Genomic DNA, 16,005 nt, shown 5'->3' with positions numbered 1-16,005 from the left:
TCTGTCAGGTAGTGCCTCTTAATTACTTAGAAAAGTTATAGGTGTAAAAGAATGAAATGTACCAAATTAACCGTATCATGCCATTCATCTAATGTTGTTGAGGTCAGCGAATAATGATCTTCTTGGAATGCAGCTTAGTGGACTAATTGCTATCTGGAATGTCTCTGGCATGGGAAGGAATGAAAGAGGAAGAAGACTAAGGATAATGGGAAGAGATGTACAGTATTTTTCTCCTAGCTTATGGCTATTTATCCAGCTTCCTGAGCCATGTAAAACAAAGTAAAGAACCAGGAAATTGGCAAGAAAGCTGTCTAAGAAGCCAGAAGGCAATGCCTTAAAACTCTCATGCCTCACTTCTCTTTAGGTGCTCACTGAGTGTGTTTATTCATATTTTAGATACATTTTTATAATATTTTGTTAAGTGCTTTCCCAGCACGCTGTAAATGCAAACAAACCTGTTGCCATCGAGTCTGTCCGACTCATAGCGACCCTACAGGACAGAGTAGAACTTCTCCATAGGGTTTCCAAGGAGCAGCTGGTGGATTTGAACTGCTGACCTTTTTTGGTTAGCAGCCCAGCTCTTAACCAAATTTGAAGAAACTGGAAAAGTTGTTTAGAGGGAAGCAGAAGTATTTTAAGAAAGAAGTGAAACCTGACATCTTGTTGCTGAAAATGGTGATTTTTTTAGAATCTGCTTGCCTAAATTCTTCACATTATGAGATGTTACTCTTGCTTCAAGATCCACTTTAAAAGTCATTTTTTTGATGAAACATTCCCCTAGCTTCTCTAGGTAGGGTCAGTTCTATGTCTGTGTTGCCATAAATTAAATCAGTGTTTCCATGATTATGAAGCATCAATTAGAAAATACTGATTTAGTATAAGTTTGGAGGGTAAAAATGAAAAATTACATTAAATAAACATGTTACTGTTGTTGTTAGCTGCAGTCCAGTTGGTCTCTGACTCATGGCCACTCACTCCATGTGTTTCAGAGTAGAACTGCTTCACAGGGTTTGTGATCTTCACAGATTGCTAGGCAATTTCTTCCGCAGAGCCACTGGGTAGGCGTTTCTTCTGCAGAGCCACTGGATGGGTTTGAACTGCTAACCTTTTGGTTAGCAACTGATTGTGAAACACTTGGGCAATCCTGGCTCCTTAAATAAAATACAGAAGTATTTTTATTAACTGACAAAAGCATATAATTAATTTTTCTAGGCACATTCTACTTTTTTGAGCAATCTTTAAAAAAAAAAAATGTGAGTCTGCCAAGACTTCTGAAGTCAACTGAGTCATTTTGGCCATTGGTTAAGAGTATCATGGTAGTACGTTACTTTTTATAACCTATGTTCTGTGATCGTAACTTCCCTAACACTTACAATTGGCCTGTAACTTCGAAAGTTAGCTAAGTACATTGGTTTTGTTTGAATTTCCTATTTGTTAAAATCAGGTTTTTTATAGTCTTGGTTTTTTTAAATATTTTTATCCTTAGTGAAATAGTGACCCTGAGTGCTAATGCATAAAAAGGAAACACTGCCCTTTCTTAGTTTGAAAATTCTGTGATCTTCCCTGAGAGTTGACAAATTTTGTTTTGTTTTTTTATTTGCTTTGCCTGGCTTGTGACAGGCAATTTGTGTATACTAGCTTTTGGGTTTACTGCTACTTCTTAATTATAGAGTTTTTAATTTTAAGGAAAAATGAGGGATTCGAATTCTCATAGACGCAATATGGAAAAAAGAGTGGAATATTCTATTTTATGGGCTAAGAATGCTGCGAGGTGGAATGAATGATTACTGAAATTATTTGAGCAAGGGAAATATGGTGTTTTAAAATTATTATTTATTATCTCATATTTATTACAAGTCTGTCCCCTTAGACTGAGGTTTCCAAGGGCAAGGTCTAAGTTGGTGGTAGTTTATATTCCTAGAACCTAGCATAGTATCTGGTATAGAAAACCAGAAACCAAACACAGTGCCGTCGAGTCAATTCTGACTCCCAGCGACCCTGTTGGACAGAGTAGAACTACCCATATGGTTTCCAAGGAGTGATTGGTGGATTCTAACTGCCAACCTTTTGGTTAGCAGCCGAACTCTTAACCACTGTGCCACCAGGGCTCCATCTGGTACAGTTGTTGTTACGTGGATTCTGACTCATGAGATCCTCTGTACAAGAGAACAAAACACTGCACGGTCCTGCACCATCCTCACAATCATTATGCTTGAGCTGATTGTTGCAGCCACTGTGTCAGTCCATCTTGTTGAGGGTCTTCCTCTTTTTTGCTGACCCTTTGCCAAACATGATGTCCTTCTCCAGGGACTGATCCCTCCTGATAACATGTCTAAAGTATGTGAGACGAAGTGTTATCATCCTTGTTTCAGTGAGCATTCTGGCTGTACTTCTTCCAGGACAGATTTGTTCGTTCTTCTGGTAGTCCATGGTATATTCAGTGTTATTCGCCAGCACCGTAATTCAAAGGCATCGATTCTTCTTCGGTCTTCCTTATTTATTGTCCAGCTTTCACGTGCATATGAGACAATTGAAAACACCATGGCTTGGGTCAGGCGCACCTTAGTATTCAAGGTGACATCTTTGCTTTTCAAAGAGATCTTTTGCAGCAGATTTGCCCAATGCAATGCATCATTTGATTTCTTGACTGCTACTTCCCTGAGTGTTGATTGTGGATCCAAGTAAAATGAAATCCTTGACAACTTCAGTTTTTTCTCCATTTATCATGATGTCACTGTTGGTCCAGTCATGAGGATTTTGGTTTTCTTTATGTTGAGGTCTAATCCATACTGAAGACTGTGGTCTTTGATCTGCATCAGGAAGTGCTTCAAGTCCTCTTCACTTTCAACAGGCAAGGTTGTGTCATCTGCATATCGAAGATTGTTAATGATTCTTCCTGCAATCCTGATGCCACGTTCTTCATACAGTACAACTTCTTGGATTATTTGCTCAGCGTACAGATTGAGTAAGTGTGGTGAAAGGATACAACCCTGTCACAGAGTGGGTCTTAAAAAGAAAAAAAAACAGAGTAGTAATCTGGTATCATCATTTGCTTTTTAAATTATGTTTGACATTTTTTAATTGTCTAAGATAATTTGTGGTATATTGCTGGGAGATTTTTGTGTAAAATATTTAAAATAAAATTTTCATCTTTATAAGGATAAGCTTCAGTTTATGGCAAATATAACCTGAATCTACTGAATAAAATGAGTGCTTTGACGTGGAGAATAGTTTGAGTATTATACCAGTAACAGTAACAGACTTCACACCATTGCTTTAATTTGAGAAAATGGGTTTGGCTTACTGCTTTTCATATTCACAGTTATAAAAATAGTCTGATTTTCTTTTATAGTTAGAAGAAGACTCATCGTGTCAGAAGCAAGTTGCATGTAATATTTGGATTAATCCCTATAACAGGCTTCCAGGTAACGTGATGGTTTCATTCTGTATAGACGGGGAAATGAATTAGTTTACTTATCTAAATGCCAAGTGACTGAAAAGGCATGTTGACTCAGGTCTCTTTAACTCCCTAGTCCACTACTCTTCCTGCTATATATTGGTGCACCTCTGACATGTACCAGGAGTTTAAAGTAATGTCAGGAACTAGATTTTTTTCTTTCTTTGGAATTAAAATGTTTTTAGATGATTCTTACAGTGCTTACCCATGCACCCAAAGATTGAGGAAATTATAGAAGAGGTTAGGGATTTGGTTTATTCTTACTCTAAATATGCCCTATAAAAAACAAAACCCCAGTGCCATTGAGTTGATTCCGACTCATAGTGACCCTTTAGGACAGAGTAGAACTGCACCCATAGGGTTTCCAAGGAGTGACTGCTGGATTCGAACTGCAGACCTTTTGATTAGCAGCTGAACTCTTAACCACTGCGCCACCAGGCTTCCATAGCCAGACTTAAATCTAGTTCTGCATAGGTTGTGGGAAGATTGTGCCACATATTTAAAGTGATAAACAGTGAGGACTTGACATTATCCTGTTCTTGAGGGGTGAATTATATACTACTAGAGATTTTAGAAGAAAATAGTGATTATTGATAAAATGTAGTATTTCTGATGATACCTGGGGAAAAAGTTAAAGTTTGTAGTAGAAAAATAATACTCAAGCTCCAAGAAAGCACTCACGTCAAGACTACAAATGACAAAACATACATTAATTAATGTGAAAAAGCACATATCTGTAGAGTTCATCTCACAGGATCGAAATTAGGCTTAAGATGTTGACATACTCTGAATTGATTCAGGAGATTCTACATTGCAAAATACAGGCTTTCATAGAGACTTGCCTCTGATAAACAATAATTTTTGTGACATAACTTTTTATTAACATCCCTATAACATAGAGTTGTAAGCCCGTCCACCTTTATAATGAAACTTCTTTACAAAATTATTCTTGATAATAAAACCAGGAAACCAAACCATCGAGTCAATTCCGAGTCATAGTGACCCTATAGGACAGAGTAGAAGTACTCTTATTTGGTTTCCAAGGGGAGGCTTGTGGATTTGAACTGCTGACCTTTTGGTTAGCAGCCATATCTATTAACCACTGCGCCACCAGAGCTCCATTCTTGATAATAATCTGCAAAAAAGTGAAGATTTGCTGCCATTGCGGATATTTAAAAAAAAACCTTAGTCTCTAAAGGAAATTTCAGAAAAGGAGCGCTTGAATGTTTCAAGCAATGGCAGCATTATTAGGATGAGTTAAGGTAATTCTTGGTGGAAAAGTAAATATTTTTTAGGTTGTATATGTTCCAATACATATTTATTTTAAAATATCAATATGCATAGTCATACTGTGTAGGTAAGCAGCATCTAGGAGAGAGTTTAGAATATAGTAGATGCTCTGTAAATGCTTACCAGAAACAGTCTAAGCATCCGGAAAGTTCTTAACTGGAATTTCTATACATTTTATATGTAAACTATAGAAAAGTCAGGAAAACAATTGATACCATGAATTTATTTCAAAAAGTGAATTCTAGGGTAAGATTAATATGAATGTAATGCAGCCCATCATAACTTGTATATTTACATCCACGGCAATGGGGTATAATGACAATATTTACAAAACACTTGCTGAACTTCCGTGTACATAACAAACACAGTGTCTCCTGTGCATATAGGAAGTAGAGACAGGGTACAAAAAAAAAAAGCTCCCTAACTGGCATATGTTAGGTAAGATAGACAAATACAACTACTAGTATAGTAAATTAAAGAGTAGCTGAGGATTAGGGAAGCAACCTTGTTGACTGTGGACTGAATGTGGAATAAGGAGCCTCAGGGCTTTAAACTGGGGATTTGATGTTTTTAAATTCCTTCTCAGAGGCATAATTAGAGTCCTGTTAGTGTGGGCTAAGGAGCCCTGCTGGTGCAGTGGTTAAGTGCTCAGCTGCTAACCGAAAGGCCGGCAGTTCAAACTCATCAGCTGCTCCATGGGAGAAAGACAAGGCAATCTGCTTCCATAAAGATTACAGCCTTGGAAACCCTATGGTGCATTCTACCCTGTGCTGTAGGGTCTCTATGAGTCAGAATTGACTCGATGGCAATGGGTTTGGTTTTTTGGGGGGGGAGTTTAGTGTGGGGCCAGAAGGCAGGCCAGATGGACGGGGCTATTTTAAAATCCATTTACGATGTGGTTATACATGTGGTAGGCTAAGGGAGCAGAGTGAGGTGAAGCTCAGCTACTTGAAGTCCGAATTTCCTTCTGTAGCAAATCAAAAAACCAAACCCATTGCTGTCAAGTCGATTCCTACTCATAGCGACCCTACAGCACAGAAAGATTAAATTATATTTAGTGTTTAGCCTATTTTTTAAAATTATATTTCATTGGATACTGGTAATATTTAAAGGAAATCAGTTTTGATTTATCAAGGACTAGAGTTGCCAGATTTAGCAAATAAGAAACAGAATATCCAGTTAATTTGAATTTCAGATAAACATTTTTCTTTTTTAGTATAAGTATGTCCCAGATAGTGCATGGGGCACACTTATACTAAAAAATTATTTGTTGTTTATCTGAAATTTAACTGGGTGTCCTGTATTTTATCTGACAACCCGACTAGGGCTTGAAATGGTCAGTGAATCATTTGTCTGAGGTGAAAAACAGGAAGCTAACATCTAGACAGATCATACAAAGGTTTTTAAAAGGATGCCAGTATTGGAAACAAAGTTTGAAGAGCATCTGATCATTGCGGATCAGAGTGTACAGGAGGTTTTTAGATTCAGGATGGAAACACTGAAGTCAGTACAGTGAACCAAGATTCTGAACCGTTAAAGTAAACTTGATACTGAAGCTAAATTGTGGCTCAGTTTGAGGCTTCGTCTTGTTTATTTTCTGATAGAGAACACAAGAACCAAAACATATGAATAGCTCTAAACCCATGGATGAGAACACTGATGCTTTTGCATTTGGACTGGGAGAGGTAATGAGGAGCAGCGTACGAGGTTAGACAAAGAATTTTAGAGTTGGAAAAGATCTTAGAGAACCTGATCCAGCCCTCATTTAGAGATGAGAAAACTGAGACCTGGGGACTTTGCACCTTGCTTAAGATCATACAGTGAGGTTGAAAACCTAGCTCTGAACCCCCATCTTGACAGAAATGTTACTCGTTCAACAAAATATTTTAGTGCCACCTATGTTCCAGGTACTGCACACAGTTAACGTGCTCAGCTGCTAAAGTTTGGAAGTTCAAGTCCACGCAGAGGTACCTCAGAAGAAAGGCCTGGCAGTCTACTTCCTGAACAATCAACCTTGAAAACCCTGTGGAGCACAGTTCTACTCTTGACACACGCGCAGTTGCCACGAGTCAGAATCAACTCTGTGGCTTTTTTTTTTTTAAGTAGGTAGTCTCCTGAATAAATGAAAAATTATTGCTCTTTGCATTTATCATAAAAAGTTGGTGCTAAGTGAGCAAGATTTACAATAAAATGGTTTCATTAAAGTGCGTAGTTCAGAGTTAGAACTGTGACTCCTGATCCTTGTAGCTCACTCCCTTGTTCTGCAGCTAGTGATAGTTGTATAAAAATTCATGTGGGTCTCCAGATATTTTATAATGTAAAGAATTTGTACAACTGATAAGTTTTAACTGCTTCTTTATTTACAGTTCACTCAGTTATCCTCAGTAATGGAGAATAACATTGGTGACACCTCTGCAGTTGTATGAAAGAAAGTGTTATAAGTTCATCCCCTTGTACAGTGAATAGATAAAAAGTCTGACCTTGGCTGAAGGCCTCATCTTCTGCTTGGCTACATCCCTGCCAAGGACCTTGATGTAGCATGATCTCTAATTTGTAAGAAGGTGGATGCCTATGGGTGCTTATGTAGGCATTCTGGATTGGTCAGCACAATGATCCTGGTTTTCTCCTTACTTGGAGGAGTGTGTTCCTACGTGTTCTTGGACTATTTTTTTAAATAACCATCTGACTTAAGCTTCTGTATATGAGTTTTGCCTTCTTATTTTGGCTGTCTAATGAATTTTAGGACATCTTTCAGTAGTTTCCAAGCAGATATGTGAAACACATTTAGTTTGATTTTAAACATTGAAAAAGCAAGTATTATTGTAAAACCTATTAACTAAAATTGCTAGGTGAGTTATATTTATTTGACTCCCTTGTTGAGCTTATCTCTAAAATATTAGTATTTTTCTATCTTAGCAATAGAGCATATGGGATAAAACTTAGTGTTTCTTTTATCCAGGTACCCTAATTTTGTAATTATCAACATCAGTTCATCAGTCGATGCATGTTAAGAGGAAGAATGAGCTAAATTTATACTTTTCTAAGAATGTTTGGAATGTGTTTTTAAAGCAAATCTCATTTATAAACTTAATTACCTCTTTAAATTGGAGAAAATTTTTCTAATTAAAATATTCAGGTTAGGTTCTAATAAATTAGTTTTATACCGTTTTTAAAAGGTGTATTATGTGGTAATATCTTTATAAGAAACCAATATTGTCAACATTATTTAAATGAGAAAGGGACTAGGTGATTAGTTTGTCGTCTTTCTTGGCCTTACTGCCTAATAAGTTGAAAAAAAGCTCATCTTTTGCATTTATGGAAAACATGAGTAACTCCAAAAGGATAAATTATTTTTTGATACATGGTAGAGACAGTCATATTTTTATTTGGATGAATACCGTGTTATTTTCTCTTAACATGTATGTGGTCACTGTAGTGGCTGTTATTGTCAGTTTAGCTAATGTAAATGTATGAATACACACATACAGATGACACACTTGAAATTGGAAACCCTTCCCAATCATGTAGTTTTATGTTGAGATCTTTATATTTTTGTGAATTGTCTGACTTTGATTCATTTTTCTGTAGGATATTTGATTTTTTTTCCCCTCAATTTAAAAAATTTCTCTAATATATTAGATAGTAGCCATTTTTTCTGTGATATTTTCTCCGAATTTATTTCTTATGTTTTGATTTTGCTTACGTTGTGTTTTGCCATATAAAAATTTAATTTTGTGGGCAAGTTTATCAGTCTTGTTTAATGCCTCTGAATAGTAAAAAAATCTTTCCTTACGTTTGGGTCCCTCTAGTTCTCGTAGAGTTTTATTTCTTTGCTCCACTTGGAGTTAACTTTATATGGTATAAGGAATGGATGGATTTAATTTTATCTTGTCTAAATGTCCATCCGGTTTTCCCAACACAATTTATGAAAAAACTCATCTTCCCCTCTCTCACAAGTGATTTGAGTTACCACCATAATCATATACTAATATCCATATGTAATTTGGTCTGTTTCTGGACTTTTTTCTTTTACCGTCCTACTTTTACTAGGTTTAAGTATTATACTTGCTTCTTAAGAAACTTGAAAGTTTTTCTTTATTTCCTATACTCTGAAACAATTTATGTAACATTGGGACTATCTAATCTCCAAAGACTTGATAGAATTTTTCTGTGAAACCATCTGGGCCTGATATTATTTTTTGTGGAGGTTTTTCTTTGGTAACTTTTTCTAGTCTATCTCTGCTCTGGTCAGTTTTTGAAAAGCTGTTAAGATATTATTTGAATCCAAAACCAAACCGATTGCTGACTTATAGCAACCCTATAGGACACAGTAGAACTGCCCCATAGGATTTCCAAGGCTGTAATCTTCACAGAAGCAGACTGCCACATCCTTCTTCCGCAGAGTGGCTGGTGGGTTTGAACTGCTAACCTTTCAATACGTAGCTGAGTGCTTAACCACTGCACCACCGAGGCTCCTTATTATTTGAATAGAAGGGTGCAGCCTCTTATTTTTTAAAAATTTTCTCTGTATACATAGTTATTTCTGTCTTCGTCATTTTTGTTCATATATTTATGCATTGTTTTTTCTTTGTCAGCATACAGGACATTTACTTTCCATTTTTTTATCCAGTTTCCACCTTTGTCTTACCTTTACAGTTAAACATATTAAATGCTTACTATTAGTCCTTTTGCAAAAGCTTCCCTAATTATGTATTGGTTGGATAAAGCTAATACTTTAGTGAATTCCTCAGGAAGGGAAGGTTTATACGGTATTCCCTGAGTTCTCATCCGTTCAAAACTCTTTTTCTTTCTGTAATCCTAATACTAGAAGGAAAGCTTGACTCCCACATACTTTCTTAAGTTTCTTGGAAATGCTGTTCCACTGTTGGCTTTCTTTGTATGCTGCTTCTGAAGTCTAGTTTTCTTACTTTTTGAGTAATTTGATTTTTTTTTTTTTTTTTTTTTTTTTTTTACTGTGAGGCTTGAGGATTTTTTCTTCATCTTTAAACTCTACTGGTTTTACTAGAATGTATCTTGATGTGGATGTTCTAGATCATATTTCCCCAGGTATACAGTGGACCTTTTCAGTATGCTAGTTTAGATTGTCTCATTTCTGGGAAGATTTCTTGAATTACAGTTTAAAATATTTTGTTCCTTTTTTTTTCTTCTTAAAGGATTCCAGTTATACATATGTTGGATCTCTTGCGTGTCTTCTATTTCAGCCACTTTCTTCTGACTGTTTTTACTGAATTTATCATTTTCATTCTTTTATTTTCCTGCCTTTCATATATACCTTATTAAAGATTTTCACTCAAATTTGTTCTCCCTTGGGTATTTTGTAATTTTTCTTAATTTCTAAGATGATTTTGTCATTTTTTTCTGCTAATTACTTGAGTCTGGTCAGTACTCATTTCATTTCTTCCTGGATTTTACTTCATTTCTGTTTTTAGTTTTGAATTTTTAATTTTAGGCCATTTTATTCTTGTTTATGATATCTCCAGATACTTGTTTGAGGCTATTTAATTCAGTATGAAGTATTGCTCCACAGTTTTCTTCTGTTTCGTGGTTTGTGTGTGTGTGGTGGTGGTGTTGCTGTTATGTGGGGAGAATGTTCATCAGCTGAAGTGTTATGATTTATATTTTCTGTTGTCTTCTTCCATTAGTATTGTATGAAGTTGGTTTGATTCCCCTTATTCCTAGATGTTTTGTGGACAAGGTTCTTAGTTCAAGAGTGCTTTCTTCTATTAAGATTCTATTTTTAAAAATGAATGACGACAGTGGTAAAAGGAAGAGGCAGGATGTTGTGTATCTTTTTCTTTTTGGTTTCTGCAGAGTCCTTAATTTTCACTTCTTTTCCTTTGCTGTTGGATCTCCAAGGACACCTCTCCCCCCAGAAGCACTGTTTGAGCCTACCACTTCATTGCTGTTCCTTTCAGTCTCTGTGTAGCTGATGTTGTAAACTTAGCAAATTCCAGGGTTGACTGTTTTGGCAGTTGATGTTGGACTTTCTTTTCCTGGGTGATTTTTTTCTGTACTTCATCTGGGCCCTTTGATCCTCCCTTTTCTTTTCATAGGGTCTCTTAAGCCTCACCTCTAATGTGCTAAGCACCACAGGCTTGCAGAGGCAGTGGGAACTGTGTTGGATTTTGGTGCTTATTTCTCTTCTTACATGTAATTTGGTATTTTGTCTCATAGTAATGTTAGAGGCGTGGGTCACATGTTGTTTTATTTGCACTCCTTCTGATTTAATGCTTTTTGTGGAGGATGTGAGGAGAGATTGGGATTCAGGCTGCTGCTTTTATCCTCCTGAGTCACAAGTTCCAGAGGAGCATTTTAAAATTAAGAGTCTAATCCTGGAGATTCTGATTCTGTCAGTATGGAGTGGGCCTAGGACTCTGAAATTTTTTTAAGTGCTTTAGATGATTTTTGAATACAAAGCCAGTATTTGGAACTGCTTGTCTTAGATCAGGAATGAACAAACTTGCTCTGTAAAAGGCCAGATATTAAATATTTTGGGCTTTGTGGGTCATATAGTCTTCATTGCATATTTTTCTTTTTTTCAAATAACCCTTTAAAAATTGTAAAAAAGAAAAAATGTCATTTTTAGCCTTAAAAACAAAAAACAAAACGCACTGCTGTCAAGTCAATTCTGACTGCTGGTGACTGTATAGGACAGAGTAGAACTGCCCTGTAGGGTTTCCAAGGCTGTAAATCTTTACGGAAACAGACTGCCACATCTTTCTCCCACGGAGCAGCTGGTGGGTTTGAACTGCCAACCTTTTGGTTAGCAGCCAAGTGCTTTAACCACTGTGCCACCAGGGCTCCTTTCTTAGCCTTAGGCTTTGCAAAAACAGGCTGTGGGTGATTTCGACCAAGCCCTGCCATAGAACACCTTCTTCAAATACCATTTTTTTTCCAGCTTGGCATGAAAGTTAGTGTAATGTTTACTTTTTTGAGAGCCTGAAACAAGAAATGTTTTTATTGCCTTAAGCATCTTTGGATCTACTCAGGAGTATAAACCAAGGCATGGGTTGAGGTATAAGCCACTAAGTATGGAAGTGACAATATGAAATGAAAAATATAAATTTAGATGTTACCGGTTAGCTGCTTCAACAACAAAAAAAAACTATATGATACCTGTAAAACACCTGAGTTCACAAAATGCTGCACTTGGATTAGTGCCTAGCGCACTGACCATCACATTGTTTAGTACCTACTGTATACATAAATATGTGAATCACAAGTCCTTGGAGAATAAGTTGTGAATATCCCTCCATAGTTATTTGTTTAAATGTTAAAGAATTTATACCAAAGTTATTTTGACTTTTGCATGGCTGATAGTGACCTTTCTGGCAGTGCATGGGTTCGGTTACTTCTTAAGGTAATTCCTGCTTTGTATTAGTAAAACAGGCATAAAATGTCTTTGTATTGCTCATGGTCAGAGGATATTCTCTTAGTCTTAAAGCTATATCATATTGTCTGAATGTATTGGGGAAGGTGGGTGAAATCTTACTCTTTGAATGACCGTCTTTACTAGTTCTGAGTCCCCAGCAGTAGTATTAAACAGGCTTTACAGGTATAGCACTCACTGAGCACAGAGGCCATTCCTAGAAGTGTAAATAACTTCAATATCTGTAGAAATGAGAAGGAGTAGGCTTAGTAGGCTCACTAGTCATTGAGCATCTCTGAATGTCACTCACTGACAGATTCCTTCTCCACCCACAAGAAGAAAGCAAACATGAAATGGAGGCCAAATGCCCACTTTTTCAAAATGACCTTTTTAAACTTCATTAGAGTCAGGTCATTCAAGTCTTCTGTATTCTGTGGAAAGATTGATTTCGTTCTGTTGTTGAATCACTATGATTTGAAGTATGGAGTTGGGGAAAAAAAGGCAACATGTTAGTCAGCTTTCTTTTTGGTCACGAATCATCCTGTTTATCTTAATTATTCACTGACATTGCCTGTTTAAAAGTCTTTTTACACAGACTCTTACTTTGTGTGGAGAGCTGCAGTTAACAGTAGTTTTGCTTGATGCTGTGCGGTTGACACCTCTTCCACTGTTGTTGGAGGTGATACGATTTTCATTTCCTTATCAAACAAGAAAAATGGACACAGGTAGTTATGGTTTCATTCCCTCTTACACCCTTTTCCCTTATGGTCCATTTTTCTCAGAAGCCAGAGTAATCCTAAAGCATAAATCAGACCATATTACATTGTAATTAAAATAATAATCAAATTCCTTGCCATGGCCTACAGTGCCCCCAATGTCTGGCCCCTGTCCCAACTTTCCTGGAGTCCTGGTGGCATAGTAGTTAAGAGCTCACCTACTAACCAAAAAGGTCAGCAGTTCAAATCCACCAGCTGCTCCTTGGAAACTGTGTAGGGCAGTTCTACTCTGCCCTGTAGGGTCACTATGAGTTGGAATTGGCTCACAGAAGTGGGTTTGGTTTGGTTTTTTTTTTTTTTGGTCAAACTTTCCAGCTCATTGCCTACTTGTCTCCTCCTTGTACATGGCACCAGGCAGCCACATTGGTCTTTTTTCAGTCTCTTTAACATTTCAAATTCATTCTTGCCTCAGGACCTTCCTATTCTTTGCACCGGGAATGTTCTTCCTTTATATCTTCTTGAGGCTGCCTCCTTATCATTGTTTTGGAGAGTGCTTAAAGTCACCTCAGATAATGTCATCCCCATATGTCTGAGATACTCAGATACTCTTCTTTCTGAATCATCATCCTCACTAAGATTGTGCCTTTCCCTGAACAGTATCCCTCTTTCAAGTATTTATCACTTTTTGGAAGTAGATTACATGGGGAAAATGGATAATTAGTAGAAAGTCAATGTTCATTAGGGCAGGAACACTGCCACGTTCACCACTGAGTCCTTGGTTCCTAGAATAGTGCCTGGCACACAGTAGGCACCCATTTTGAGGAATGAATGGAAGCTTTTGCCAATCTGTGTGATTTTTATTTCAATTAAAATGTCTTTGTTGATAAAATATAAACAGTGGTGTAGTTCCCTTACTCCCACTGAACTTCTTTCAGTGGAAGTTAAGGGTTAATGTAGCTGGTGATACCTCTTCCATGGTTTGACTTTCCCTGATCCATGGTTTGTAGGAGTAAAGTTTTGTTTAAAGGAAGTTTGCAGCATTAAGGATAAGCTTATACTAATGACTCTTAACTATAACTGGGAGAGTTGTCTGTAATGTACCTTTTTAAAAAATTATTATTTCAATGTTCAGTTTCATGAGTTAGTTAACCAAGAGTTGCATTTACCTGTGCTTTTGTTTGCTAGAAGAACGGTGTTTTTCTTGTGTGTGTTTTCCCGTAAGAGCATCTAAATTTAGGTTTCTTTCTCTTTTTTTTTTTGTGGTTAAACAATGATTTTATTTCCCAAGTACATAGACAAACTTATGCAACCAGGGCAGAGGCTGTGGATGCTTCATATTTCCAGTTGTGGTGGAAGACTCTCTTTGTCTTACGATATTGAGCTAATTGGTGAATTCGGCTCTCAGTCAGAATCAGACGGAATTTAGCATCTTTATCCTTTCTGTTCCTCTCAAAATGCTTTCAAACAGCAACAGCTTTCTTAATTAAATGGTAGAGATCCTCAGGAAGATCAGGAGCAAGTCCTTTGGCCTTAAGAATTCTCAAGATTTTATTGCCTGTCACAAAACGTACTTGTGCAATGGATTGCGAATCTCTTAGGATCACAACAATTTGTGAAGGAGTCAGGCCCTTCTTGGGCAGTTTGTAGATCCGCTCTTTCACGTCGTTAGACATCAGCTTCAGCCAGGTTGGGACGCTGCGGCAATAGGGCAGAGCCTGCTGGGACAGGCCCTTCACAGGAGCATGCATGTAACCTATTATGGTGGCAGTCAGGCAGCGGATAAAGAGCAAAGGTGGAAGCTGAATTTAGATTTCTGTAGAAGTGACTTGACCCTGAAGTTGCCTTAAATGTTGATACTCTAAAAAGGGAGCCCGTCTTTTGGTGCTCTCAAGTCTTATACCCAGCCTCTAGCCCGTTCCCATTCGTGAGTCATGTGCTTCTAAGACTGAACAGAGTTTTCTCGTTACCAAACACCTGTTCAGGCAAATAGTATTTAATCTTAATTACTTTCAGGGAACTTTGGCGATCCACTGCTGCCTCTCCTACTTACTTAGTACAATGTTCTGCAGGTAGGCTTAGGTTGAGTTGACTTTTTAGTGAACTAAAACTCCTCAACTTCTGTTGAAACTCTTTATTCTGTTCTTATACATGGCTTTTTCCTCCCTTAAGAAATCTAAATGCTGGGTTTTGTATTTGTAAAATTTCATCTTGTTCCTTATTTTGTCCCACTTTTTGAACCTGTAGTCCTTCTTTTGGCTTATGAGATCTCCCCTACTTGTGGTACTTGAAATTTGTGTCTTTTATGTCTTCATTTAAGTTGCTGGTTAAAAACAATGAACACAGGATGAGCAAATAATTTAATTTGTTATTCTGTTGTGGTAAAATTCTGAATAGCCACACTCAATTTTCTGGTACTATAAAGAAGAAAAAATAAACACTGGTAAGGTTTTGTAGTAGGAGGAATAAGCAAGTGAGAAAAGAGTTGAAGGGACCAGTTCATGTATTTTCAAAGAAACAAGTAGTATTACTTCCAATACAGTTTTTGTTTGAAGATAGTAGAGGCATTGCAGAGAGAGTACATTTGTTCTGTGGCATTTTCAGTCTTAAAATAAGTAAAGCATAAGTTTTCCAAGCCTGGTCTGTGTTCTTTCATTTAAATTATAGTGAGTCAGATATTGCCTTTAGTAAGTTAGGAGGAGAATATTTGAAGGACAAATTAATCTGTATTGGAAACTGTTCCTTAAGGTGTTCATTAGTGTGCTAGAAAGATTTGGGGAGGGTATAATCACTGCCTCCCACTTCAGAGCACACAATTGAAATTAAAGTCCTGTGGATAAATCACTCAGAACAACTGGGCTCTGTATAGGAATATTTCAAAAGCTGGATCCTGAATCCACGTAAAATACCAGGTGTTTAATATCCTGCCGGGTCTGTATTCAGTATCATTTGGCAATGATAAAGGAAGCATCTATCACTGGTCCTTGTGTTACTTGGCTGGCACCATTGGCCATAATGAAGTAGTTGTTAATCTTCAAAATTGTGAAATACTTTTCAGAGTAGCAATGGTTTTTCCTTTTCTTGGTTTGTTTTTTGAGAGAATGAGAGAGAGACTTGATTTTTTTTTTTTTTTTTTTTATTCATAGTGGACAATA

General features: G+C 37.0%; 1 protein-coding gene and 1 pseudogene across 7 annotated transcripts in view; one reads left to right on the top strand and one right to left on the bottom strand.

Annotated features, from left to right (window-relative positions):
- ATP2B1 (ATPase plasma membrane Ca2+ transporting 1) overlaps positions 1-16,005 on the top strand; it is a 133,644-nt gene that overhangs the window by 17,773 nt on the left and 99,866 nt on the right. For 3 of the 7 annotated variants that reach the window (XM_023738559.1, XM_023738552.1, XM_023738558.1), the window contains exons 1-2: positions 2,935-2,965; positions 3,353-3,425. The exons of 3 other annotated variants lie outside the window; for them this stretch is intronic. The gene's annotated coding sequence lies outside the window, so the exon portion shown is untranslated. Of the gene's footprint in view, positions 1-2,934; positions 3,426-16,005 lie in introns of those variants that run through there. One more of the 7 variants, XM_023738553.1, reaches the window with a different exon arrangement.
- LOC101345909 (40S ribosomal protein S13 pseudogene) lies at positions 14,155-15,265 on the bottom strand (annotated as a pseudogene).

This window comes from Trichechus manatus, unplaced genomic scaffold (genome assembly GCF_000243295.1).
Source record: "Trichechus manatus latirostris isolate Lorelei unplaced genomic scaffold, TriManLat1.0 scaffold00119, whole genome shotgun sequence".
Lineage (NCBI taxonomy): Eukaryota > Metazoa > Chordata > Mammalia > Sirenia > Trichechidae > Trichechus > Trichechus manatus.
The sequence above is the reverse complement of the archived record's forward strand: the minus strand, read 5'-3'. Positions and strand labels throughout refer to the sequence as shown.